Source organism: Epinephelus fuscoguttatus, linkage group LG2 (genome assembly GCF_011397635.1).
Source record: "Epinephelus fuscoguttatus linkage group LG2, E.fuscoguttatus.final_Chr_v1".
In the NCBI taxonomy this organism is placed as follows: Eukaryota; Metazoa; Chordata; class Actinopteri; order Perciformes; family Serranidae; genus Epinephelus; species Epinephelus fuscoguttatus.
The window spans coordinates 42,841,509-42,867,719 of NC_064753.1; the positions used below are offsets into that span (position 1 = coordinate 42,841,509).

General features: G+C 42.2%; 1 protein-coding gene and 1 long non-coding RNA gene across 4 annotated transcripts in view; one reads left to right on the forward strand and one right to left on the reverse strand.

Annotated features, from left to right (window-relative positions):
* tspan4a (tetraspanin 4a) overlaps window positions 1–26,211 on the forward strand; it is a 246,999-nt gene that overhangs the window by 61,470 nt on the left and 159,318 nt on the right. The window lies entirely within an intron of this gene.
* Window positions 1–26,211, reverse strand: part of LOC125901047 (uncharacterized) — a 115,076-nt gene that overhangs the window by 56,878 nt on the left and 31,987 nt on the right. Inside the window, exon 2 of the long non-coding RNA XR_007450929.1 lies at window positions 20,531–20,668. This is a non-coding gene — a long non-coding RNA (uncharacterized LOC125901047). The remainder of the gene's footprint in view (window positions 1–20,530; window positions 20,669–26,211) is intronic.

Consider the following 26,211-nt stretch of genomic DNA (forward strand, 5'->3'; position numbering starts at 1 on the left):
TATTAAAGATATGTTTACTTTATATCTTATTTAATTCTACTCTGGCTATGGTATGAAGTCATAATAGCCCTGTTTCCACCAGGCAGTACGGTATGGTCTAGTTCGGTACGCCTTTTTTCCATTTCCACTGTGAAAAGTTGTGGATGGTACCACTGGAGCCGTTCCACACTGTCCCCACTTTTGGTCCCCCCTCTGTTGGGGTACCTAGCACACAGATCTGGTACTAAAAGGTGGAGCTGTGAACACTGCAGTCTGATTGGTCAATAGAGGACGGTCACTCTGCTCAGGGCTGAGTTGTGTCTGGTTTTGAGGCTCATGTAACCACTGTTCATACTGTGGAGAGTTTTATTAGTAAACTGTAACTATGAAATGAAAGGATGTTTTGCTGCCTCTCACAGCAGCTGGAGTCGAAGTAAAATAAGTTAATTCACTGGGCCGACTGCTGGCAATTTTTTAGGTGGAACATTAACTTGTAATGTCACTCAATGCATGAGTTGATGATGTAGATCCATCAACACACCTTAAATGTCACTGTGACAACTTTAGAATGAAAATACAGACAGTACTTACCGACCCTCATGCCAACAAGAAGTCCAGTGTAGTTTTTAATCCACACAACTCGTTCGGGGTTAGGGTCAGCTAGCCAGAATAACAGCTACACTTGAAATGCATGGAACCCACATTTTGAAAATGTAAAAAAAACCCTCCGCTAACGCGTTTCAAAAACGTCAGAATGGCTCGTCTGTCGTAATCCAAATGCCGTGAAGCCGCTGCATGCAAAACTGACTTGAAAAGATGTCATTTACTCCACTTTAATAGCATCATTTCTCACCGTGGTCAGTTAGCCTGCCCCGCAGGCTGCTGTGTTTACCTTGCAACATGCGCCACCACTAGCCATCAGCTAGTCTCGCACGAGTTGCCATGTAAACACAGCACTCCTAGCTGTTATCCTCCGATACCCCAAACGAGTTGTGTGGATTAAAAACTACACTGGACTTCTTGTCGGCATGAGGGTCGGTAAGTACTGTCTGTATTTTCATTCTAAAGTGGCCATTTCCTAACGGTGAGGACAGCTATGAGCTGAAACACGTCCGTTCGACGGCTGCTGTTCAGTCCACTATATTAAAAAGTGTTATACTTATTAGTGAGTGCTGTTGGGTTTTTATGCTTTGCTGTAAGTTTTTGGACCGGCACCCGATTACACTTTGAGACTTTTGAGTGAGCACGCTGAGTTTGCTGAAGACTTATCTCCATACACAACAGTACTAGCCAGCCGGCAGTGACCTCCCCAAGATGGCGGCGACGTTGAGGCACAGTAGCCACAGGAATGAGTCATCTATGATTATATATATATATATATATATATATCTATGGTTACCATTCTCCCTGATTTCAGATCAGATTCTTGCTGTAACCTGTCCAGTTGTGTTTCGGAGCTTTTATTGATGATTTTTCACAGCATTTTAGAGTCAGGTGCTAAAAAAGAGTGTTTCAGACAGAGGGTGAATACAGGCGTCCCAGCTCAGACAGTCTGAGGGAAATTAAGTGTTTTTTGACCAATAAACATGCTCTGGTAGAAACATTAAATACAAAGACTTCCAATATGAGCATAAAGGTTCTCTGTAAACAAATTAGTGAAATAACCAGGAACACAATTAATCTCTGTACAAACAAAAGGGATGAGTTTTTTTTTCAACATGTCATTAAAAATGGGGAAAAAAGGAAACTGAACCAAAAAATTATAATAATATTGTGTAAAGTAGTTGCTCAGTCATTAAGAAGGGTCTTTTGTTCTTTTCTGTTTATGTCATGTTTGCTGGAGCAGAAGGTCTTTTGTGAATTTTACAAAAAAGTTTCCATCTGCGACGTGGCTTTGCAGCTTCTTGTTGGCCACTTGTTTTGTTTCCACTGACTGAATGATTCCATCAATTCATCTTTTACTTACTGTTATATAAAAAGCATTAAATAACAGACTATTAAAAACCCCTGCTGAGTGGAAGCAGGTGCTTCACTGCACAATGAAATACAATTTAGCAAATATCTTGAAACGTCTAAATTACTTTTATATTCCAAAAATAATGCATCAGCATAAAATCTACTGTATATTTCTTTAGAGTGAAGAAGTGAACAAAGTGGTCTTGGTTGATTGGATTTCTGCTCTCAGTCAGGCTCATGACACAACAGCCAGAGGCGTCAGTGTCATTCTCTGGGACAAACTGTCCGCTCATGCTGGTGTCACCGACTAATTTGCTCTCAAGGCAACAGCAAGAGGTCAAGAGGTCAAACTGTGACGAGTGAGTGAGAACGATCGTTATGATTGAGGTCAGAGCTGCTGGTCTGCGGTGACTGAACAAACCAGGGTGATGGGAATAAGCGGCAGACGACGCTGGAGCGAGCTTAATGCTGTTTTCCTGCAGGATGAGTCGAAATTAAAGCTTTAAAACAATTTTCATAAACTTGAGCTTTAATCCGTCTCTCAAAACAAACATTTTGATGTCATGCCCTTGTATTTAAATGTTTTATTCCTGTTTATTATTCACAAATGTCCTTGGCAGTACTTGCCATGATTTTATTTATGATGATATTATTGTCTGAAACACTTCTGAGATAAGGGCTCATTGTTTTTTTCTTCTCTTTTTAACCAAATTAGCCTCAAAAGTAAACAGTTTTTTTTTTGTTTGCTTTTGTGAGCAGATTGGTTTAAACCTAGTTTCACTCTGATTTTATGTCCCCAAGCATCCAATTTATGTTCGCTGCTGCAGACACTTATCACCCCTGCTTACATTAAACAGGGTCCTCTTGCAGTGTTGACAGCTCACACAATGCTTCTGGTGATAAAAAAAGGAGGAGAAAATACAAATCAAGTGCTAATTATGCATCTGAGTTCCTCAAAGTAAGTTAAAAAAGGAACAGATAAACTGCAGTGTGTTTGTGCTGCAAAGTGTGTTTTTTAAAATCTGTTTTCCTCGCCATTGTTTTGACGGCTAAAATTTCAAAGCCCCATTTGCCTCAACAATGTCCCATTGGAACGAAAGCCCATTTCTCCTATAGCCTACCATCTCACACGCAAACGATTGTTGCCCCACAGTCACATTTCTCTGAAAATACACTCTCCCTGAAGTTAGTTCCAGTTTCCCAGTGGCAACTGAGCCACAGAACGTAGATGTTATTACTGACCATTGGCGGAGTTTCTCAGGGGTGTTTGAGTCACCAATCCCAGGTGTATTCGACGACCCTTTGCAGCGTTTTCCAGCACCTTTTGAGCTACCAATCCTGAGTGGTGTTTCTACCCTTTGTAGTATATCCCAGCAGTGTTTGAGTCACCAATCCCAGGTGTTTTTGCCGACCCTTTGCAGCGTTTCCCAGCACCATTTGGACCACTAATGCCAGGGGTTTTAGAGAGACCCTTTGTGCCATTTGCAAGCGGTGTTTGCACCACTAATCTCAGGTGTTTTTACGAACCATTTGTGGCCTTTTACCAGGGTGTTCCAGGTGCTTTTATTGACTCTTTGGGGCGTTTCCCTGAAGCAATTGCAACACTGATCCTGGGCGTTTTTACTGATCCTTCGCACTGATCCTGCCCTGCTATTCCAGTGACTCAAGTGCCAACTAATAAGGGTGTTTAAGCCCAAGCACAATCTTTTCCAAACCATAAGTGAGTGGTTTTTGTGCCTTAGCCTAGTCACACATTCACCATAGTGTTGCTGACGAATTTAACGTATCCATGTTTTACAGAAAAGCACAATGCAAACATTTTTCTAACGACAGATGTCTAACTGCAGGGAATTTGTATTTACGGAGAACCAGGACTTGGGCACAGTGGGTTTTTGTTTTTGGGATAACTGGCTGTGGGACAATTGAGTTATCAGTCCAGTGGGGCGATTTTTGGACTAAGGGGATTCAGAATTTAGGAAGTCGGAACAATGGACAGTCTGCACTTTTTTCACCTGGAATTTTGTATTTTTATGTGATTTGGCACATTTTTAAACCATCAAAAAAGCATTTCTCCCCCATCTCCTATTACATGGTTGCATGATACAGTGTCTTTTTTGGAGTTGGAGAAGAGCAGGTTCATTGTTGGAAAAACTCATGAAACTGAATGGTTTTGCGACTGTACCTAAAATGCTAAGAAAATATGTAAAAAAAGAAAAAAAAAGAAAAAAGAAATAACCCTACAATATGGACAGGCTGCAATATTGTATATTAGTAGTTGTACATGCAGTGGTGTTATCAGAGTCAATATATACGTTTTACTTTTTAGTCTTTGTGTCTCTCTGCAAACAAAAATGTGGAACAAAGCCATTACTGTCTTAATTCTGATTTCATGCTTTTATGTCATTAAAAGGTGCATCAACTTGCAGATTGTCATGGAAACAAGTCTTTTTCAAAGCACTGCATGAAAGGAAATCACAAGGTCTGCGTTTGTTTGTCCATGAATGTGTGTGTGTGTGTGTGTGTGTGTGTGAGTGTTTGAGTGTGTGCTGCTCACATCCGTCACACATGTCACACACTTTGGGTGCTAATAGGCTCAAAGTGGAATCCAATGGCTCTTCACTCACTCGGGGCTACAGTCAGTTACTCTTGCATTAGTTTCCATTACTGTAAGTGTGAGAAATAAGCTCAGCACTCTGACCTCGTACTCTTTGAACATCTGTGTGGGTGAGCACAGTCTGAGTATCACACCAGACAAAGCGCCAAATAAATAAATAAATATATAAATGAAAGAAAATGGAGAGACTGGTTTCTGCGCTCCGGGACAAATGCTGATTATCCCCCCTAAATGTAGCAGCAGTGACTCCACCATAAAATTGTAACAGTGGGCAACTCAAAAATATGCGATGATGCACAACACTAATCGTCTTCAGCTGAAACCACCACAGAGCTGCAAAGGCACCCCACAGCTACAAAATACCAAAATAAGACTCTCATTTACAGCCACTTTTTAATTAATCTTGTTAGCACAAATGTGGCTTTTCCACATTGCAAGAGGGGCGAGGGGGGTGGGGGGGATGAAACCGATGCAGCAGCGGGTGAGGCTGGGACAGAGAGAGATAGGAAGAGAGCTGGCAGAAGGAAGAGACTGAAGACGTGTCCTCTGAAGTTGTGTTTACTTGTCATCGTAATGTAGGTCAGAGCCCAACGGAGGATCCATAGATTGCCTGAGTTGTGAATGGGTTGCATCTGTCTCCACCGATTTAGCCCGATCAATAGAAATCGTCTTTCCACTGATTTGAGATCTGTCTGCCCCGCCCCCACCCAGCCCCTGCCTTCACACAGTCCATCGATTCACAGCAGAACCGGGGGGACGTGCACAGCATGAGTGGTCCGGATAATGGGCCTGCAGTTTGCTGAGTTTGGCATGTTTGTGTACAGAGCTCACAGGCAACATCGCCACACCCACATTAGATTATGTGGAAACACACTCTTTTACACCCTGACACTGTCAAGATGACTAAGTTTGCGGATGATAGTACTCTGGTGGGACATATTTCCTGTAATGATGAGATAATTTACAGGAAAGAGGTCTCCTCTCTGGTCAGCTGGACATAAAAACTTGTGATGGACTTCACTAAAACCCAGGGAGAGCTACTACTCCTGGTCATCAACAACCAGGTGGCGCAGAGAGTGGATCATATCATGTTCCCTTAAATGGGACAGCCTGGTCTGTAGAAGAAAATGTTCGTATTGTATGTTTCTGCAAACCATGCATATGTTACACTGTACACTGCATACATATCATATCAAGCTTTCTAAAGGAGCACACTTCATGAGCTGACTTTGTTATGGGGAGGTGGAGAGGATGGAGGATGACGTGACTCCGAGGTGAGATGCCTGTCAAGCTGCAGACCACTGTTCAACACCAATAAACAACACAACCAGTTATGTTTCGGCAAGTCATCGCTGTGTCTCCAGCGATTTTTTTTTAGTCCCTGCACATGAGTGTTTTTTAGCAACCTGTCACTTTCCACTGGGGATAGTGCCATGAAAAGTGGTTGTTTTTTTAATAAGACATCTCTGTGTTTCCTGCCAGGACAGAGCTACAAAAAGTGGTTGTTTTTTACTGAGACCTCACTGTGTTTCCAGGCAGGATTGTGCCCCCAAAATCAGGCATTTTAAACTGAAACACAATCTTTTTCTGACTATAACCAAGTGTTTTGTTTTTGTTTAATTTCCTAAACCTAACCACACGTCTCCTAGGAGAGATGCCTATCAAGCTGCAGACCACTGTTCGAGACCAATAAACAACAAAACGGGTTAAGTTTTAAAGAGTCATTGCTGCGTTTCCAGCATTTTTTTTAGCCCCTGCACGTGTTTTTTTAGCGACCTGTCACTGTTTGTCCACTGACGACAAAGCCATGAAAAGCAGTTGTTTTTTACCCAAATGTTGCTGTGTTTCCAGGCCCCCAAAACTGGGGATTTTAGGCCAAAACATGATCTTCTCCTGACCATAACCAGGTGTTTTGTTTGGTTTTTTTTCCTAATCTAACCACACGTCTTCTAGGTGACATGCCTGTCAAGCTGCAGACCACTATTCGAGACCAATAAACAACAAAACTGGCTCTACTTCAGCAAGTCCAGCAACTTTTTTAGCCTCTGCATGTGGGTGTTTTTTAGCGATCTGTCACTGTTTGTCCACTGGGGATAGTGCCACAAAAAGCCTTTTTCACAAGACATCTCTGTGTTTCCTGTTGGGACAGAGCCATAAAAAGTGGTTGTTTTTTTACCGATCGCTGTGTTTCCAGGTGGGACTGTGCCCCCAAAACCGAGGATTTTAAACCAAAACATGTTCTTTTCCTGACCATAACCAGGTGTTTTTTGTTTTTTTTTCTAAACCTAACCACACGTCTCCTAAGAGAGATGCCTGTCAAGCTGCGGACCACTGTTCAAGACCAATAAACAACACAACTGGTTGTGTTTCAGCAAGTCATCATTGTGTTTCCAGTGATTTTTTTAGCCCCTGCACAAGGGTGTATTTTAGCGTGTTTGTCCACTGTGGATAGTGCCCCGACAACTGGTTGTTTTCAACAAAACTTCTTTGCATTTCCTGCTGAGATAAAGCCATTAAAAACATTTTTCTGGGACATCTCTCGTTTCTCTTTCTTGCAGGAGTAAAGCCACAAAAAACGCTTGTTCTTTTTACCAAGAGACATCTCTGTGTTTCTAGGTGGGATTATGCCCCCAAAACCGGGGATTTTACGCCGAAACATGATCTTTTCCTAACCATGACCAAGTATTTTTTTTCCCTCAACCTAACCACACATGAAGCACAGCATTGTTGACACATATCCGCCACATCATAACGTACAAATGTAACGTATACGTGCTTTTCAAAAACGTACAATGCCAACATTTTTTTCTGTTTGATTTGATTGAGATGAACAGGAAGACAACTTAATGATCATCCAGCAGAAAACTCACCACCTTTAAGACAGCTTGGAAAAAACAGCCGGGGCGCATAGTAGCGTCAGACCTGTTAAAACGTAAGTGAACGGGCAACCTTCAAGTGCAAAGTTAGTCCGCTAAACAAGCTTTTTTTCCACAAAGACCGCCTCATATCGTTAGGATAAATGTCAGAGAACATATAGAAAACGACATGTAAACGTGTTGTCTTACCTTACCGGTGTGCTGCCATGTTTGTTTACCATTTAGCTCTGCTTTCCAAAGTGCTGCCAAAATATCGCGAGAACAAGCAGCGATCTCATACCGTGCCTGAAATCTTGTGAGCTCTAGATAAAGCCCAGCTGGACACTACTCCAGGTGGAGGTGTCTCGTCCTCGGTCACATCCAGACCTTGAAAATAAGGCTGCAACCGGTCCCATTCCTTGCAACAGAGGCATTCCTCTTCTGTGGGCACTGGGGTACAGCATCCACAGGTACACCACCAATCTCCAGAGCTACGCAGCCTTGCAGCAGCCGTTCCTCCTCTCTCGTCCTCTACCTGTTGCGTATCTCTCTCTCTCTCTCTCCTCCTCCGTTCTTCAATTTCACGAAGCTCTTCGTCAGTGTATTCTGGCTCAAATAAATAAGGGCGGCCATCAGACTCTGCAAAATTAAATTCCTCCTCCACAAAGTCGAAGTCTGGCAAAAAATCAGCCATTATTCTATAAATCTTTCATAAAATAAATGAATGAACTTTTCAGGCTACTGTCTGATTCTGCCTTCCAGCTGTTGCTGCTTGTTCTTGCGAGATTTCAGGCACGGTATGAGATTGCTGCTTGTTCTCTGTTCTTGTTTTGGCCGCACTTTGGAAAGCAGAGCTAAATGGTAAACAAACATGGCAGCACACCGGTAAGGTAAGACAACACGTTTACATGTCGTTTTCTATATGTTCTCTGACATTTATCCTAACGATATGAGGCGGTCTTTGTGGGAAAAAAAGCTTGTTTAGTGGACTAACTTTGCACTTGAAGGTTGCCCGTTCACTTACGTTTTGACAGGTCTGACACTACAGCTGTATCTAAGCTAACGGCTAACATGCTAACTATTATTTTTATGTCACTAGTCACTTGAAACAAATTTAGGACGATAGGAGACAGGTTGAAATAAACCGAAATTTCCCTTTAAGCTCCACAGAGCGGTAACAGAAAGTGTGCACACGTCTCAATAACTGAATTTTGGCAATTCTATGGCCTACAAGCAAAAACTAACAGACAGAATTGCGTGCACAGCAAAATAAATTGGCTTTTACTCCCCACCATTTCTGTACAACAGTACATCCACATTCATTGGAAAGGCTTAAAAGTTTTAAAAGACTTTTCACATCCTGCAAACCCTCTATTGAGTCTTTGCCCTTTGGGTAGAAGATGATGCAGTATTAAGAACATCTCGCTCTTACCCTGAAGCAATCTGACTCTTAAATGCTTCACTGATGTATAAACACTCACATGCACTTTAACCTGTCACTTTTGGGGCATGAGTCATAGGGTTGCACTATTGTATTATTGTGTGTATTAACTGTCACTGTATTGTAATTGTGGCAGTGAGTTTACAGTGTATGGACACTGCTTGTTGTGTGTACTATGTGATTGTGCGTATTGTTGTTGATGTGTGCACTGACACAAATCCCTAATTAGCTGATGTGGCAATAAAATGTTGAATCTTAACTGCATCCTCATATAAGGACATTACATTTTGAGTTTGCTGCTTAACTTAGACCTGCTGTCCTCGTACATCGACGCTTTCATGTGGCATCTAGTGGTAGCAAAAGCACAATACACTAATTAATGTAAAAACAAGATGGCAGCTTGCAACCAATTCCAACACAAAAGTGGACATGGTCCAAAACCTGATCAAATTTTGTAGTTGAAATTTGTTAATTATGCTCAATAACGTTTGTAGTTTGATATGGCATAAAAATTTGAGCAATAGTAACAAGCTAAGATGTTATTAATTGGGACGTACTTGTTTGAGGACATCAGGACTTTACTATTGTATTGTAGTATCTCACACAAGCCAATTAGGTGTGACAGACTGTTCTTCCAGACCAAAAGGACATTCCTGGCTTGTAATATAGAGCAATTACTCCTGAGGGGAAATTCAATTTTTTCACTCCGTTGTCATATACATACACACACAGGCCCGAAATACACACAACTGCCGCCAACTGCCGCCAATCGCAAGGCTTTCAGATATGTTGCATTATTTACAATTCAGTCAGGAGTACTTTAGTCAAAGAAAGCTTTATTTCCATTTGCAGTATTATATTTGCAGTATGGCTCTGTACTGGGGCCTCTCTGCCTTTCCTCTCTTCCAGCCTCTTCCATGCGTCTATGTGGAAAGCCTGAGGCAGTGGTCCAATTCTTAATGTTTAACAAGGGGGATGCAATGTAGCTTTGATTTCAAGTTTGATTATTGGCATCTTTTAATTAGTCATCATTTAGCGAACATTATCTACATGCAACAGCATTACTCAACTTACACGGTTTGTTTGGTTTGCTGAACATAGTTAAGACACATAAGCACTGCCCAGCAGCACACTTCTGTCTGTGTGCAACTGATTCTGATCACAACATGACAGCGCGTGTATGCCGCCTGGCGTCGCCTACTCATGGTGCGTTTAAAGACAGCTTGGAAAAACACCTTACCACATGTTAAAAACGAATTGAACGGTGCTAACAGCTGTAAAAAGTGCAGGGGACGGAGGGCACAGATACGGGAAGTGTGGGGAGACATGTCCCCTGTCCATGCCTGCACACACAGATTCTAGATTTTAAAAGGGGGATGCTTTTTGGTCAATTTTCTAACAAAGGGGATGGCATCCCCCCTCAATTTGACCAGCAGAATAGACCCCCCCCGGTACCAGAACAGAGCAGCATCAGTGACAAACAGAAATGACATTGATAAGCCAGACACAGCTTGAAAAGGAGGAGCTGGGGTGGAGGCGGGTCACAAAGCAGCTTGCAGAGGAAGCAGCAACAGTAGGCAGGCCAGAGCAGTTTAAATAGGGCACCCCGAATGAGATTCACCAATTGGTTGCATAGAAAGGAATCATGTGATCTATCAGCTGACTCCCTTCATCAACCAGCTGCTCTATCAGTTGATTTGACTGTTTGAGATCAGCTGATGTAGCTGGGATGTGAGCTGAGCTTGACATCGTGTCCTGCCTGAACTAATGCTATGCTCAATTTTTTGTATTGCACAGCCATCCTTAGGCACTGACACAAACAGTTTTGAACAGTTTAAGATTAAAACAGTAACTCCTAACCACTGTTCAAAGACAATGCGTAGTTTTTTTTAATCAGGTCCCACTAATCCCATATACCTAGGAGAAATTTAAAGTGCATACAAAACAACAGCTCAGGTCTCAGGAAGTTTAATCTTGAATGGAAAAGAAGCAGCTAGGGATGTCATCTAAACATCAGCATCATGTTTAGAGATGATGACATATATTTGGTGTCTTAACACCATCAGCTGTTTTTCAGGTCTGACACGTCTGTCATATTAGTGCAGTAGGTGCTGGGATATGTAGCAAGCACTGAATGAATTTGAATCTTCACAATTTAATACATCCTAAATACACTGATGTTTATCCTCCGCCAGATTTAGTTGAACGTTTCCTTTAATAAAGCTCTCCAAGGTTTTTATTGGCTGAGATAGAGGCTTAGGTGGTTCCTCAGTGAGGCTGCTCTGACTTTATCACTGCTGCCAGTTTAATACTCAAACCCCTTTGATTCCAGCTTTCAGCTTTTATAGACACCAGATTTTGGCACTGCCATAACACTGACCTACTTGAAGCATTCTTTAGCTTTTTAAAATCCAATTTCCTTCATGTTTTCATGGTTATGAAAAGCAACTGCCACATAAATGTGTCAGTTTGAAGTCATGGCTTAATTTGTTCTCACCAGTGATATTTATAAGTGATCTGTGAGCAGTTTTATTTTCTAATGTTTTGACAGGGTTGGCACAATTTTCTACTGTTAGTGCTAACATGTTTTTAGACTGTTTCAGTGACAATAACACTGTGACAATTACACGTTTGTCCTTTAACCACTGTGGGTTACTTTATAAATTAAATAAAAGCAGAGAAACAGAGTTCATGGGATTTAGATGAAATTGCTCTTGTTTTCGTCTTTAAATGCAGCCAGGCTATACTAGGCTGTGCGGGTTTTCATCCTATGATGCTGTTTTAAAAATTCATGCTAAGGCATCCAGGAAAGCCCCTTGATAGCAGAAAGTATGTCAGTAACTGTCTCCCATTCAGTTAATAAACCCGATACAAAGCTGATCTCGGGCCTGTTTTGGCAGCCGTGCCTTGTGTTGTTTTTCTCAGCATGCTCCTACATTACCTTGCTGTGTTTGCTGACTGATTTTCAAGAGTTGAACAATGTTGCATGTACCGTGATGCCACTGATGACATGACTTGCGCCCTTTGTGGGCTGCCAACGTCCCGTCACAGTCCATTTCTAGAGGCCTTCATAAAAAGCTTATTTTTAAATGTATTTCCATCAACACTGTCCTGATGCACTTCCCTATCCTTCTGTCATTATCGCTTGTTTAAACTGGCACACAAGCTAATGTCTCTGCCTCAGACACTTGAATACATGCCAACATAAAAGTACAAACTACTGATGTGTTCTTTGTTCTGTGTTGTGAGCATTAAGTTTGAGGTTAGGACCATGTGGCCTGACAACACATTCTCACTCTGACCATGTCACACATATAGCACAACACACATATGATGTGCAAGGTACCCTGGGTGTGTTGGCTGTTGATGTTCTGGGACACCGTGTTAACTTCAGCCTGGCACATGCATTGTCTGTTTTTGAATTTCATTTCTGTTTTTTTACAGGAAATGTAGTTTGCATACAGTCTCCTTCAACTTAAACGCACTACGTCGGTACAACACTGTAAATTGACATTTTGCCAAGACTCGCATATGGTTGAGTTATAAAAAAGAACAGGGTTTGGCTCTGTAATCTTATGGGAAGTGAGCACTGGTCTCCTGGGTGAAGGTCAGTGGTTGTTGGACCCATCCACCATTTTCAGCCCAGTCACCAGAAGAGGATGTTGGCATTGTACATTTCTGCAAACCACAAATATGTTACACTTGCCCTAGTCTCGCTACCAGACAATCAAAGATCTCCGCCTTCTGATAGTCTGGGGACACTCCTTTCTAAAGTGTGTTTAACACACCGGAGAACAACAAAGCAACGTCTCTTGCATTTTTTTAAAAGGACACGCCCTCCTGGAAATGTGCGCTCCTCCTTTTCTTGTCTGCAAAGAAACAAACACACAGAGAGCTTGAAAATGGATGCCGAGAGATTAAACTCCGTTTTATCAAACGTGTGCTCAGTCCACAAGATTGTGGAAATGAAAGACTTACAGCGATTTGAGCCATTTTGTACCACTACACGTGTTTCTAGTTGGACTATGTTTACGAGCACAAGAGTTCAGCGAGCCACCAAAGGACCGCCCTGCGGATTGACTGTTGGTTCTGCAACGTAGGGAGTTTTTTTAAACTCTGAAATTGTATCCGCCCATCTAAACACAAAATCAGGGAGAAAGACATCAGTCTTTAGTTAAGCAAAGCGTCTAAAGACTGACTTGTGAGTCTACACTTGCCCATTTCATATGTATCATATCAATGTTTTTAAGATGACTTAATATATGAGCTGACTTTGTCGTCACCTGCCAAGCTGCTGACCACTGTTCCAGACCAACAAAAAATACCAGTTGTTTTTTAGCCAATAATTGCTGCTTTTCCAGCAGCTTTACTGGCACCAAACTTGAGTGTTTTTGGGAATCCATTGTTGTTTTTCCTGCGGCTTCTAAGCCCCCAAACATGTGTTTTTAGGGACCTGTTGCTGCGTTTCTTGGTGCTATATAGCCAAAAACATGGGTGTGCTTTAGGGACCCCTGGCTCTTTTTCCAGAGCCTTTCCACGCCCAAATCTCAATCTTTTTAGTGACCTTGGGCTCTTTTTCCAGTGGCTCTTCAGCCCCCAAAAGTGGATGTTTTTAGGGACTTGTCACTGTGTTTTCTCCAGTTTTTAGCCCTTAAACGTGGGTGGTTTTTTAGCACCATGTTGCCGTTTTTCAGTTAGGGTTTGTGCCACAAAAAAGCAGTTGTTTTTTACTGAGACACTGCCACGTTTCCTGCTGGGATAGCCGCAAATATGGCCAGGGTCCACTGGCTTTCCGCTCCCAATCCTGGATCCTTTTTAGTCACCTTGGGCTCTTGTACCAGTGGCTCTTCAGCCGCCAAAAGTGGGTGCTTTTTAGGGAGCTGTCGCTGTGTTTCCTGCAGTTATTTATCCCTTAAACATGGGTGTATTTTTAGCACCCTGTTGCAGTTTTTCCACCTGGGTTAGTGCCATGAAAAGAGGTTGTTTTTTACTCAGACATCGCAACATTTCCAGCTGGGATAGTAGCACAAGCAGGAATTTTAAGCCAAAACATGATGTTTTCCTCATCATAATCAAGTGGTTTTTGTGCCTAAACCTAACCAAATGCTAACCACAGCGTTGTTGAGATGTTAAGTTTTAATGTATCTGGGACATAATATGTAGCAAATGTAAAATATATTTTTTTCTGGCGACTGGGTTATTATTTTCATGGGATGCAGTCTCAGTCTGGTGTTAAACACAGTGACAGCAACAATGGCCTGTCTACTGTGCGCTGGCATTTTTGTGTCCAGTATATACTTTTTTTTGTCCCAGTCTAAATATTCCCCGTATGAATTAAAATGTATTGGAAGCATATTTTTGCACGTAGGTGGGTGCTTTCATGTGTGTGCCTGTGCATGTGTACAATACCCTCCCACCCCTGAAAAAAATAGGGCTCCCCCGAAAGCCACGATGTAATTCAAACACTGCATAATGTGGTTCATAACAGTAAACATGTTTGTGTTTATTCACTGAATCACCCATCTGAGAGGGGACTCATTGTCAGCTACAATTTACTCACGAGGAAGAGCTCTCACTTCCTCACTTCCCCAGATTAGCCCGGGGACTGAGTGGAAGTACTTAGTGAGGGATGTACTCACTATTTTGTCTGTATTGTGACAGTGAATTCTTTCCTCTACTGCATCAGTCTGGCATGACTACAGTGAGGCAGCTCTGTGTGCACTGACGGCCTCATCTCCTCTTGGTAACAGAGGACATTTCTTAAAACAGATATAAACACATGTAGTACTGTATTTCTTCAGAGAAAAGCCGATGCACAAGAACATACTTGCCTTCTGTGCCTCAAAAGGTCTCTGTAAGCCTGTTCAGATAAATAATTATTTTATTTAGTAATCACAGTTGACAGATAGTCCTTTATGATATTCTAAAATATTCATAAAGGGCACCTGAGGGTTGAATGTGTCAAAGCGATGTGCAGCACAGTGTAAAAACAGCATGGAGCTGCACTGTTGTGATAGGTTCCTCTCCTACTGTAAAAGGTGGATCGTTTCTTTTTTAGGTCACCATGAGAGGATTAGGATGTCACATGGCAGGCGTGGTGAATGAGCGTCAGCCTATACATTGATTTGAATAATCATCCATTTAAGTGAGATTTACCCAGAGTCAAGTGGCTGCCCATCAGTATAATCCCACCACTTTGTTTTACTCAGCTGACCATGTAGGGGGGTTTCATGGCAGAACCAGGCTGGAAATTGATACTGTGCACATGATGTTGTGTTAGACAAGGACGTATCTAAGCTGCGCATATGGAGAGGTTTTCTGTGTTAGTATACAGCAGTGGGCTGTTAAGAGACCTCTGTCGGTCTGTCTCATTACAGATGGAGACCAGATGGAGGCAGCGAGCTCTCACACCCCACCAACTCAGCTGACGTAGGGAGGAAAAAACCCGCTCGATACACCTAATTGACAGCATGGTGTCATGAAAGGAGCTTTAGTTTAGGGTGCAGCGGAGTCCCAAGTGGAATGCATAAACAGCCAAGTGACACTGATCAGAGCCGAGCGCATCCTGCTGCGACTGCAGAGGAGATGCTAAAGGGACTGAGCAGGAACAAAACTTCTTGTTCTGTGATGCAAATAAAAACAAAGTCTGTGTTAATTATCGATGGCTCTCAGGGCATGCTGGGAAAAGGCAAAAGATACCTTGGGATCTCCTCTTGTTTTGAAGAACAATCAAAAGCGCTCGCGTGTGATTATTTCGAAGGATTCTCAATGAGATATTTTCAGGAAGGGGATGGAGGGGGCGTGCACAGATCTTAAGTAACAAGTCGTTTATGCTTAAGAACAAGCAGCCGTGTATAAGTAATGTCAATTTGAGAAGAGACAGAATTTGTTTCTGATATGCGGTTGTGATGTTCCCACGCACTTGGTAGTCTCTCTTTCTCTCTTTCTATTGATATTCTCCCTCCTCTCTACGGTCTCCATTACCTCTGTGGAGAAGCTGAGCTGTGCTCTACTGCCATGAAATATTTCTTGTTGTATGGCTTATTCAGTGTAAGATTGGGAAGGGCAAGTCAAACTTTTATATAGTATATTTCACGCATGAGGAAAACACAATGTGCTTCACATAAAAACATTTAAAATGCATAAGAATTGGCAGAGATAGGTTCAAGAGGAATAAAAGAAGAAAAGGGCACAGGAAGGCTTAGAAAGAATAAAATGATTTTTCCTTTCAATTTCTCCGTAAGACGCTTCAAAACCCACACTGTTTGGCAGTACTACATACAGTGTATATTCTGTATTCACCTGATCCGCTGCTTCATTCAAGTTGTATCAAACGCAACGTACATTAAACAAAATATGGAACTGCAGGATGGCATTTTTTACAGCTGCATGATTCCATCAAACAGAAAAACTGTAAATGTCTTGGGCATATTTTTAGATTTGCCTGTAAAATCAACCTTGTGCTTGGCACATCTGGAAGTAAGGTTCTTAGCTTGACTGTGCAAAATGACTTCATTGACTGACTGACTTCATTATCCCAGAGGGGAACTGGCTTGTAGGACTGGCACAAAATGTAACTCACTATAAAAACATACATAGTAAAATGATAAATGGACAACAGTCCGCACATGGTAGACACCCACAATAAACGGTGCACTAATACTACACATCACTGTCCTGCAGTGCTTATAAAAGTATATAATTAAAAGTATAAAAATCAGATTTCAAGGCGATTGAATCGAACGCAACTGGATAGTTTTGTCTTAGAAGACGTTTCACCTCTTATTCAAGAAGCTGCATATAATTCAGTATACGAAACTGATGTTGGTAGGTAATGCAGTACAGTACACAGCAATACATTTTAACATATAATGACTGACAATAATAGCGGCTCAGTGATTCAGTACCACACTGCCATAAAGTTGGGGAACTCACAAGAGATAAAGCCCCTTGTCCTATAAATTAAAGGTCCAGTGTGTAGGATATTCAGAGGGATGTATTAACAGAAGTGGAATATAATATTAATAATTATGTTTTCATTAGTTTATAATGAATGAAAAAAAGAATCATTGTGTTGTTGTTACCTTAGAATCAGCCGTTCACATCTACATTTGGAGCGGGTCCTTTTCCACGAAGTCCACCATGTTGTTTCTACAGTAGCCCAGAATGGACAAAGCCAACACTGGCTCTAGATGGGGCCATTCACATTTTCACTGAGCCACGGTACTTATGTTACATGCTTGACACACCGGAAAAGTTTCACTTCGTTGCGATCTGCAACCAACAGACCATGACAGATTTAATTTGTTTGCCGTGCAGTATCTGTTGGTAGTAAAGTATGCTTAACATTTTGGGTTATGTTTGGTTTGTTAAGACAATCAAATCACCTGGTAAATGTTCGAGAAAGATTGTGGTCTCCGGTACCCACTGAAAAAGCTGAAAGATCAGCCCGAGGTTGCTGCTTGAAAAAAACTTGTTTACTTCATTAACGTTTACTCAAAGCTACGATCTTAACCTAACCTTGACTAAAGTGGCTTTGTTGCCTAAACTGAACCACACTCAAGACTTAAGATGCAAACTCCAGTCTCTGGTGCCAAAGTCCTGCACTTTCCTAAAACCTCTCTGTGTGGTACAAAAACATACATTAGCACTCCCTTCATTGGAACGTGATTACATCTCTCCCAAATCGTATCTGGCAATACATATTAGTTGTACAAATATGTAATTTATAGGAGATAGGGCTGAAGCAGCAGAGCCTAAAATATCCTGACCTTAAGTCACTAATGTGTTCAATGCTGATACCTTACTGGTTACTGCCCCTACTGGTTAGATTTGGTTTAGGAAAAGAATAATGTTTGAGCATCATAATGTGACGACGTGAGGAGATGAGGTGACGTTACGTAAGTTAAAATAACTCAGCATTGATTTCTGGTTTCACACTGGACACAAACACCTGTCTCTGGATCAAAGTTTTGTGTTTTTGTCTCTCATCATACGACATGATGTGACTTTCTTTTTCACTACCGTCATATGATGCAAGTCAGCCTCCAGCGCATAGGTCACATGATTACAGCCTCCTGGCTCACAATTATGTTGGATATATCAACATGCTCTTATCCCAACTTGTTAAATACCACCACTTTGTTAGTGGACCTCTATGTCTAAATATGACGCGCTAGGGACCGTCCTGTGTCTGATTTGGACGTTCAAGGACGGCGTGTCAATTTACACTTGTTACATGCATGTGTTTTCTTAAAATACTCTTCTGTTTTCACAGGAAATGTACAGTTTCCACTTATTAAATGTGTACAGTCTTTTTTAAAATAGGCTTACAACAAAGGTAAAACACTTTGGTTTTAGGTTGATTTCCTTCGGTTTAGGCAACAAAATCAGGTGGTAAGGTTTTGGAAAAAAACATCATGGTTTGGCTTACAATAACTTAACAGCGGGCTGAACAGCTGGCTTCTAGGTGAAAGTCCTGAGTTTGTTTGACCCATCTACCACTATTCTCGCCCACCCAACACGGACTTTCTTGGTCTTTAAATTAGGATTGTTGCCGATAGCGTTACAAACTGCCACCATCTGGTTCAAAGCAGATGGTGCCTTTGCGGTTCCATGTCTGACTCCAACATCCACTGACAAAGCGGCAGTATTAGATGACTTGAGTTGTTACCTACTGCCTCTAAAACTGACACACCTGGTGCATATCATACTGCTGCGAAAAGTGTGCATTGATGTCTGACGCCAACATCGCTGACAAAGCGGTGGTATTTGACGAGTAGGGACTGAGAACTGGCCAGCTGAATATTAGGGATGTAACGATCCATCGATCTGGATCTGGACCTCCAAGCTTATCAATTCCTTTTATTAATGCCGGCATGTTTTTCTGACAGCTAAACTTTGCAAAACAACAATATCAAACTCTACGCTGCTGGAAACTTGCAACAACAAGGTCCAAAGCGTGGCCTCACAGTGCTGCTTGTAATGTCTGTAAAATGATAATTTCATGCAAATGTGGAAACACCAGCAATATGCTGAAATATCTTTTTGTGCAACATGGGCTTAGATTCACAAAATGCCATGTATCTGACACTCTATGCATGAGTGCAGCTGCTTCCTAGCCGAGCAGCATGTCCGTTAGCAAGGGTAAATATCCTCTGTTATAATAACATTAGCGCCACGCAGGCAGGCTTAGCACGTTTTTTCTTTGACTGTGAAAACACTTAAACAGTGGAGCTTTTACACCTCTGAGTCACATGCAGCTTCTTTTTCTACTGTTTCTACCCTGTGTTCAGACTCAGAGATAATAAACCAGTTGTGCTGATGCTGAAAACCTGTGAAGGCCTACTTCTCTTCCTCACAGAAAACCGATCAGATATCAATATGTGCATGGATAGATTAGTGATCCAATAAGCAGAATTGATAATGGGATTGGTGTCAGTAAAGTCTTATCAATTCCCATCCCCAGTTATATTTCAGTTACAGCATTACTTTTTGTAGGTATAAGTACAAACAGTGAATGAGAGCAGCCTGAACCAATAGCACCATTTCTTTAAATTGTCTCCAACTGATAGAGCCGACATCTTTCTGCCACAGGCTTTCTGTCACATATTTCTGGCTTCCAAGCCCAAAATAACCTCTGATCACATTGCGAGGGTTGTGCTCGCAGGCTTAACAAAACACCTCCAGGAGCCACAAAAGGTGTTATACATGAATTGTACTCCCAGTGTCGCGTAATCTGACCTGGATGAGTAAAATCCACATTTAAATACACATTGCCAGCAAAGGAACGATCAATAGTTCCGCACAAACCCCTGCCTGCACTTAAAGACACCAAACAAATGCTATTTTACGACATGAAAATCACCTTTATAGTAGAAAATAGAGCAGGACAACAAAGTGTCATCTGTACGTAGAGGTGGTGTGATTTCTAGCAATGAGTCAGCGTTGTCGGTAAACTGAGTAAACCAACTCCTTCCTCACACAGAGTAAGTTTGGCACTGACACAGCACTCGCCCACGCATCATCTGAAAACCTTTATCAAATCAGAAACATGCTTCTTCTAACTACACTCTCTCTCTCTCTCTCTCTCTCTCTCTCTCTCTCTCTCTCTCTCTCACACACACACACACACACACACACACACACAACCTTCCCACTACTTACTTAATGAAGTCTATGGCAATCTGTGATCTGGTACGTCACAGCTAATCACACATGTACAACCATAAGTTTCTCCTGCAACGACAGCTTTATGAAGCAAGTTTCACCTCCGCCAAGAGCATGCATCACTTTAATTAGATTATGCCAACAATGTTCACTTTGTAATTACGCCCAACACCTGCCTGCCACCGTCACACTCCTTCAAAATCACAGTCAGATTGCAGGGAAAAGGTGATACATTTCCATTTTCATGCATTCATCATTTTTTCGGTCTTGGTCAGAGTCGGCTGCGTGGTGTAGCGACCTGACAAGGCTAGCTGTTGAGTGTGAAGTGATTCAATTTGGATAAATGATAGTCTTTCAACACGAAACTCTTTCACTGAAGACATTTTAGACCTTGAGGTGTTCCGAATTGCTTTTCATAGTGCTTAATGTGTGATTTTTTTTCAACAAAGTGGCTGAGACTTGTTTCAATGCTTTCATTCATGTTCCTTTTTTTTAATACTACAAATTCTGGCTTACCTTTAAAACATGACGGTGATTGTCGATATGTTTTCTACTTTTCTTTGCAAGTCACAGCGAGGGGTTTGTGTAGCTGGCCAAGAGTGAGACTTCAGGTGCTCATGTTGTTGGTTCTCATCCCATCTTTATGTCACCAGCCTATAAAACAATTCAAAGGATCAGTGTGTGGGATTAGTGGCATGTAGAGGAGAGGATTACAGATTACAATCATCTGAAACTTCTCCCATGTGAACTCCCAGTTAGGATTCCATAAGTGTTCATTGTTTAGGAGATTTTTACTGGGAGCTGAATTATCCACAGAGGTCTATTCCTCTCTGCTTCCACTCAGCAGAAGTGTTGAACACCCTAACATAAATAAGGCTTAAAGGAGACAGTGAGGAATAGGTTCAGCAACAACAACAAAACAATTAAATGGGTTTCTGAAATAGGGGCGGGCGTGGGGTTGTTTTTTCCACCTGGACCTTTATGCTCTGCCATTTCTCCTCTAATCATCACAGTGTAACCTGTGACAGGCTGTTACCAGAACTATCGCACCTTTACATACATGTTTGTGGAGTCCAAGCCTCCAGGAAGTGCACTGGGCCTTGAAGCCAATTTTCATTGTTGCCAGGGTCCATCATGTGATGCCCTGTGGCCCAAAAAGACCTTTTCCCATAGACTATTGGGAAATAGATGTCTGTAAATCAGTGGATACCCTTTATTAAGCATCACAACCCCCCCGTCTCGTTTTTGTACCAGGATTTGATCCATTCTGTCCGGTAGCATTTGCAAAGTCTAGAAGAGCCACAAGATTACATCATTTTGATGTCAGCCGCTTGGCTACGCTCAGCCGTACTCAGCGGCCACAAGTGTGCCTGCTCTATGGGTCCCACAGTGCAGAAGATCCGGGTACTTTCATATTATGGAAATTTAGCATTTTGACTTCATGAGTCACTGAGCAACTTTAACAAGCATTAACGGGGTCCAGTCTTCGATGCTGTATCCGGGTCTCTTAATACATCCATAGAATGGCCCTATCTAGAGCCAGTGTTTGGTTTGTCCATTCTGGGCTACTGTAGAAACCAACTCCAAAGTTGTCGAAATCCAGTGCTTGCGCAGTGACTTGAAAAAAGCCGTCTTTTGACATCAGCAAGATACGCTGTTATAGGTTAACGGGGCCTGGCAGCGTCACGGGGAAATGCGGTGGGATAAGAACGAAAATAAGGCGGTGACAGTTGAAGTGGGGCAGGCGGTAGGGCTGCTGGATGGGTCCAACAAAGACCGTGTTCACGTCCTATGAGATTGTAAAGCACTTTTCGTAAACCACACCATGTGTTTTTGAAGGGAAAAAAAACAATTCATGGTGTTGTAGCGGCGTAGTGTGTTTATTTTGAAAGAGACTGTATGTAAATGTTAAATTTCCTGTGAAAATGGAAGTGTATCTTGAAAGAAGACAATGCATGTAACAGGCAGAACTTGTGTCTCAGAACGCCAACAACCAACACATCCAGGGTACGTTTCACATCGTATCTGGACATTGAAAGTCCATGATCAAATGTCGATATGTGTCGAGTTCGGAGTGAGAATGTGTTGTAGAAACATGACGGGGCAACATGGTGGACTCCCTGGACAAGAATTCACTCCCTCTGTAGATTTAAACGGTTCATTTTAAGGTAACGAAAACACAATTCTTATTTTCAGGTGAATATAAACTTAAGAAAACATACTTCTCATGTTATGTTCCATTTCGGCCAATATATCCTCTTAAATCCTACACACTGGACCTTTCAAAAATGCACTTGATAAGGCTCAAAATTTTAGATCTAACTCACATAAGGCAACTCCACTGACTCTATCCACGCCTCCTCTCCTTGCCCTTTCAGACCTCCATTCACACACAAACACACATACTGTATATTTGCATTCTCTGGCATGACTCCTCGGTACAACACATGCACAAACATTATTCACTCTCTCATATTAACAACAGTGAGAAGATGCAAAAGTGAGTCGCTGCTCTTTCAGCAGGCTATAAAAATAGAGGCTTTTATTAACACTGATAAAAATTCCATCTTCTTATCGACAGGGGAAACGGAGAAGGGCGGGAGAGTTTTGCTGCAGCGCTGCTTAGAATAAGGATGCTGCTGGGCAGAGGGAGAGCGAGAGACACCCAGAGAGAAAGAAAGGGAGACGAGTTGGGTGCGGAGGAGGGGTGTAGGGGGGGTGTATCTGTATTAAAGTGAAGCCAAACAGAAGCAAAATGAATCTGGACAATGAGAGGACCAGATGGTGGTGCGAGGAAAAAGAACCGGGCATTGAGAGATGGAGAGAAGTGGAAGTACGCTAACTACCACCGAGAGTTAGAGAGGGAGAGGAAGACAGATGGAGAGAATGGATGGAGGCAAGGGGGGGCTGTAGGGGTAGGGAGGGTGGGATTGTCTTAACTGCCCTTGTTCGTGTAATTGAGGTTCGGTTGTAGCAGTATGGGAAAAAAACGACCGCAGTGTGGTGCAGCAGCAGAGAGTCCGCACAGCATGGATGTACAAACCGAAGGATGCCTGTGCACCTTGGGACCTGTGCTGAATGCAGGTGGAGTGGTGCAGAGCCAGAAGAGCTGATGGAGGAGGGGTGTTGGGGGGAGTGGTCGGTGAGGATGAGTGAGGGATGAGTGAGGGAGCAGGGGAGAGATGTGGAGGTTGCAGGAACAGGTGGGGAAACAGCAGGTGGTGAAGGGGTAAGGAAAAAAATGTCCTGTTAACAGCCCGGGCAGGCTGCGCCATAAAGCACCTTGATGATGCTTTAATGACCCAAACGTGCTTCTTTGTGGAAAATGAGCTAAAAATACATGGAATTAAAAACCTAAATAATTTATTAAGCTTGATATTTCAGTGGATTCCCTCATGAATTCTGTATTTATCTTTCCATGAATGCTTGACCACGAGGGATTGTGCGAAAAATATCCCCAGCCTTAATAATGTTTTCTTTGGACTCTCACCCCAATATCTCAAAATATAGTTCTGAGTTGGTACAACTCATTTCACCATTAAAGGGAAACCCCACAAATTTTGCACATCAAAGTCTGTTTATGTATTTATGCCGAGGAGTACTACTGCTTATGTGAAAAAAGTTGTTAAAAGCCTTTAGTGGCTCCAGAGGGAGCTGCATGAAATCTGATAAACTACTTCAAGTGATGTCACCCAAAACTGAGGAGCTAACATAAGCAAAACACACCCAATACAAATCTCTCATAGAACTGTCTGCAGTAAGTTGCGTTGTTTTGTGTTGGTAATGTAGGTTTTGACAAAGAGGAAGAATGCATGGAGTTAGGGTAGGCAGTTTTATTTTGGGATCATTGGGCAAAATTCCCATTATAACCTTTGGCATACTGTAATTTAAACGGTCAGAGAAAACAAGACTTCTGCACTTAAAGACTTTGGCCAATCACAGGTCATTTCAGAGAGCGAGCGATCCTATTGGCTGTTCTACAAATGCAGATGGGTGCACGTCCCTTTAATGAAAAGCCTGATTCAATGGCGCAGAATCCTGCAGAGAAAACTGCTCTTCCGGCTTTGGCAACAACTGCCTACACTGCAAAGCAACCCAAAAAAGGAGATGGACCGAGCAAAAAGAGAGGGCGACAATAACCAAAGATGGAGAGAATATTTTGCTAATAGTTTAGCTTTTTGCTGCAGCTTCAACTTCACGTTTAAGTAGCTAACATTAGCCAGAGCCTCAAATCACAGTGTGTCCTCCACCTCACTCCCCACTGCTACAGACCCCCAGCTCCAGGAGACCAGACAGCCCAGACTCCCTGCCAGATCAGCAAACTTTCTGTTACTGCTGTTACACAGTTTAGACCAGCCATTAGCCACCAGCCCGCTGTGACACACAGCACTGGGGGGTTTGCACTGGACCAATTCAGGCCGCTACAGCTGCCGACAAAAGGTTCAGAGCTGCTGCCCGCTCTCCTCCTGGGGCTGCAGTCACAGTGGCGGGAAGAGAGACAGAGAGACTGGCTGTCTCGCTAATTCTTGTCTCATTCGTGATCTGATAGACAAAGGGAGAGGGAGCAAGCACAGAGGGTCTTATAGAATGTGCTGCGGACAACACCACTATGAAATAAAAATAAATAAATCACTATATGGGAAACACTGCGTTACTGTATAAAGTGTGTGCACATGCCTGTGGTCGTCTAGTGGAAGGGGCTTAGGACAGGGAGGGGAGAGATCTTTTTTTTAACCATAGCATAAATAGCTATTTCCAAATTTATGGGAAACCCGACAAAATTATACATCTTTCAGCTACTCTCTATTTTAGAATAAATATACACTAAATAAAAGGCTAAACCTGAGTTTTAACACAGCTCATCTTTCTATACAGGTGGTAGAGATAACATGTAATGGTAACACTTAAATAATAATACAGTTACGTAGTAATACAGCTTGAAGGTTACAGTGTAAGTTTGTTGTGTGAATCAGGTACCAATATTATACATTCTTCAGTATTTAATCTGTCTGAGTTTTTAGAGACTTTACTTTGTTGTACCTCTACAGATTTGGTAGCATATTGTAACTGTGAAATATACCATAATTATTTTATAAGTTCTGCAGAATAACCTTGTTGTTAACACCATTTCTCCCAAACTCCCAGTCCTGTACCCCGCAGGTATCCAGTATAAGTATTGTGTTTTTCTTCTTTGCTCTAAAATGCCTAATTGTTATTCCCTTGATCTCCATAGTCCTGTTTTCTTCCACTACACTATATAAGTAGTATTTAATTAGTATCTTGCTCATATAACCAAATTAGGCTTTAAATTGCAGGCTGCGTTCTATCACTAATACCTTTATTTTATGTTTATAATTGACATACTGGTCCCATTAGCTCACTGATGGTAACAAATAAGCCCCAAAACAGTGGCAGGATTGAAGTACTTTTTTGTTAATCTCACAATGAAAGGCTCAAATATGTGTTTATCCCTTGAGCAAAAAAAGGAGTAAAAATGCATTACCTCCCCTTTTCTGACCTCCTTTCTACCTAATAATTTACTGAAGTCCATAATAGGCTTGACTACATTGTAAGCTGCTCAATATTGTTGTCACATTTATCATGTTTGTGCCATCTGTCTCTCCACACCATGATGGAAACAAGCCAGAGGATTCGGCTCGACCTTGCTGCACCTGACACATACTGATGACTTAGTATTCAAGTGTCCTCCCAAGGTATCTGAGTTATCGTCAACCTCATCGTTCCCACGCACTCATGTCTGGCCTGGCAAAAAGGCAGTGGGACTCTGCCTTAGACACAATAATACGCTCAGGCGAGATAGAGAAATTGGCTCTCTAAGGAGGCGAACACTCGTCCAATCAATCTCTCCACAAAGCAGAGTTCTGCCTGAATATTTCCAAGAGGCACCCCTGCCCTGTCCTCCTTTGTAGCTGCCACAATGAAATCCTCGGTGGAGCCTTGTACTGATCAAAGGCCATTCCCTCCATCTTTTAACAAAAAATGAAGGACATCCATTCTTATTAAACCCTCTGTTGCCTTTTATTGAGACAAGTCCGAGTCTTTAGGGCAGGCGTGGCGTGGGCACACAATGGGATGTGAAGTGATACTGCGGGGCGCAGCAGCCTTTAAGACAGCTTTGTTAAGTGTTGACAAGATAAACATGGAGCCCAAATCCAAATGTCCTCATGAAATATGCA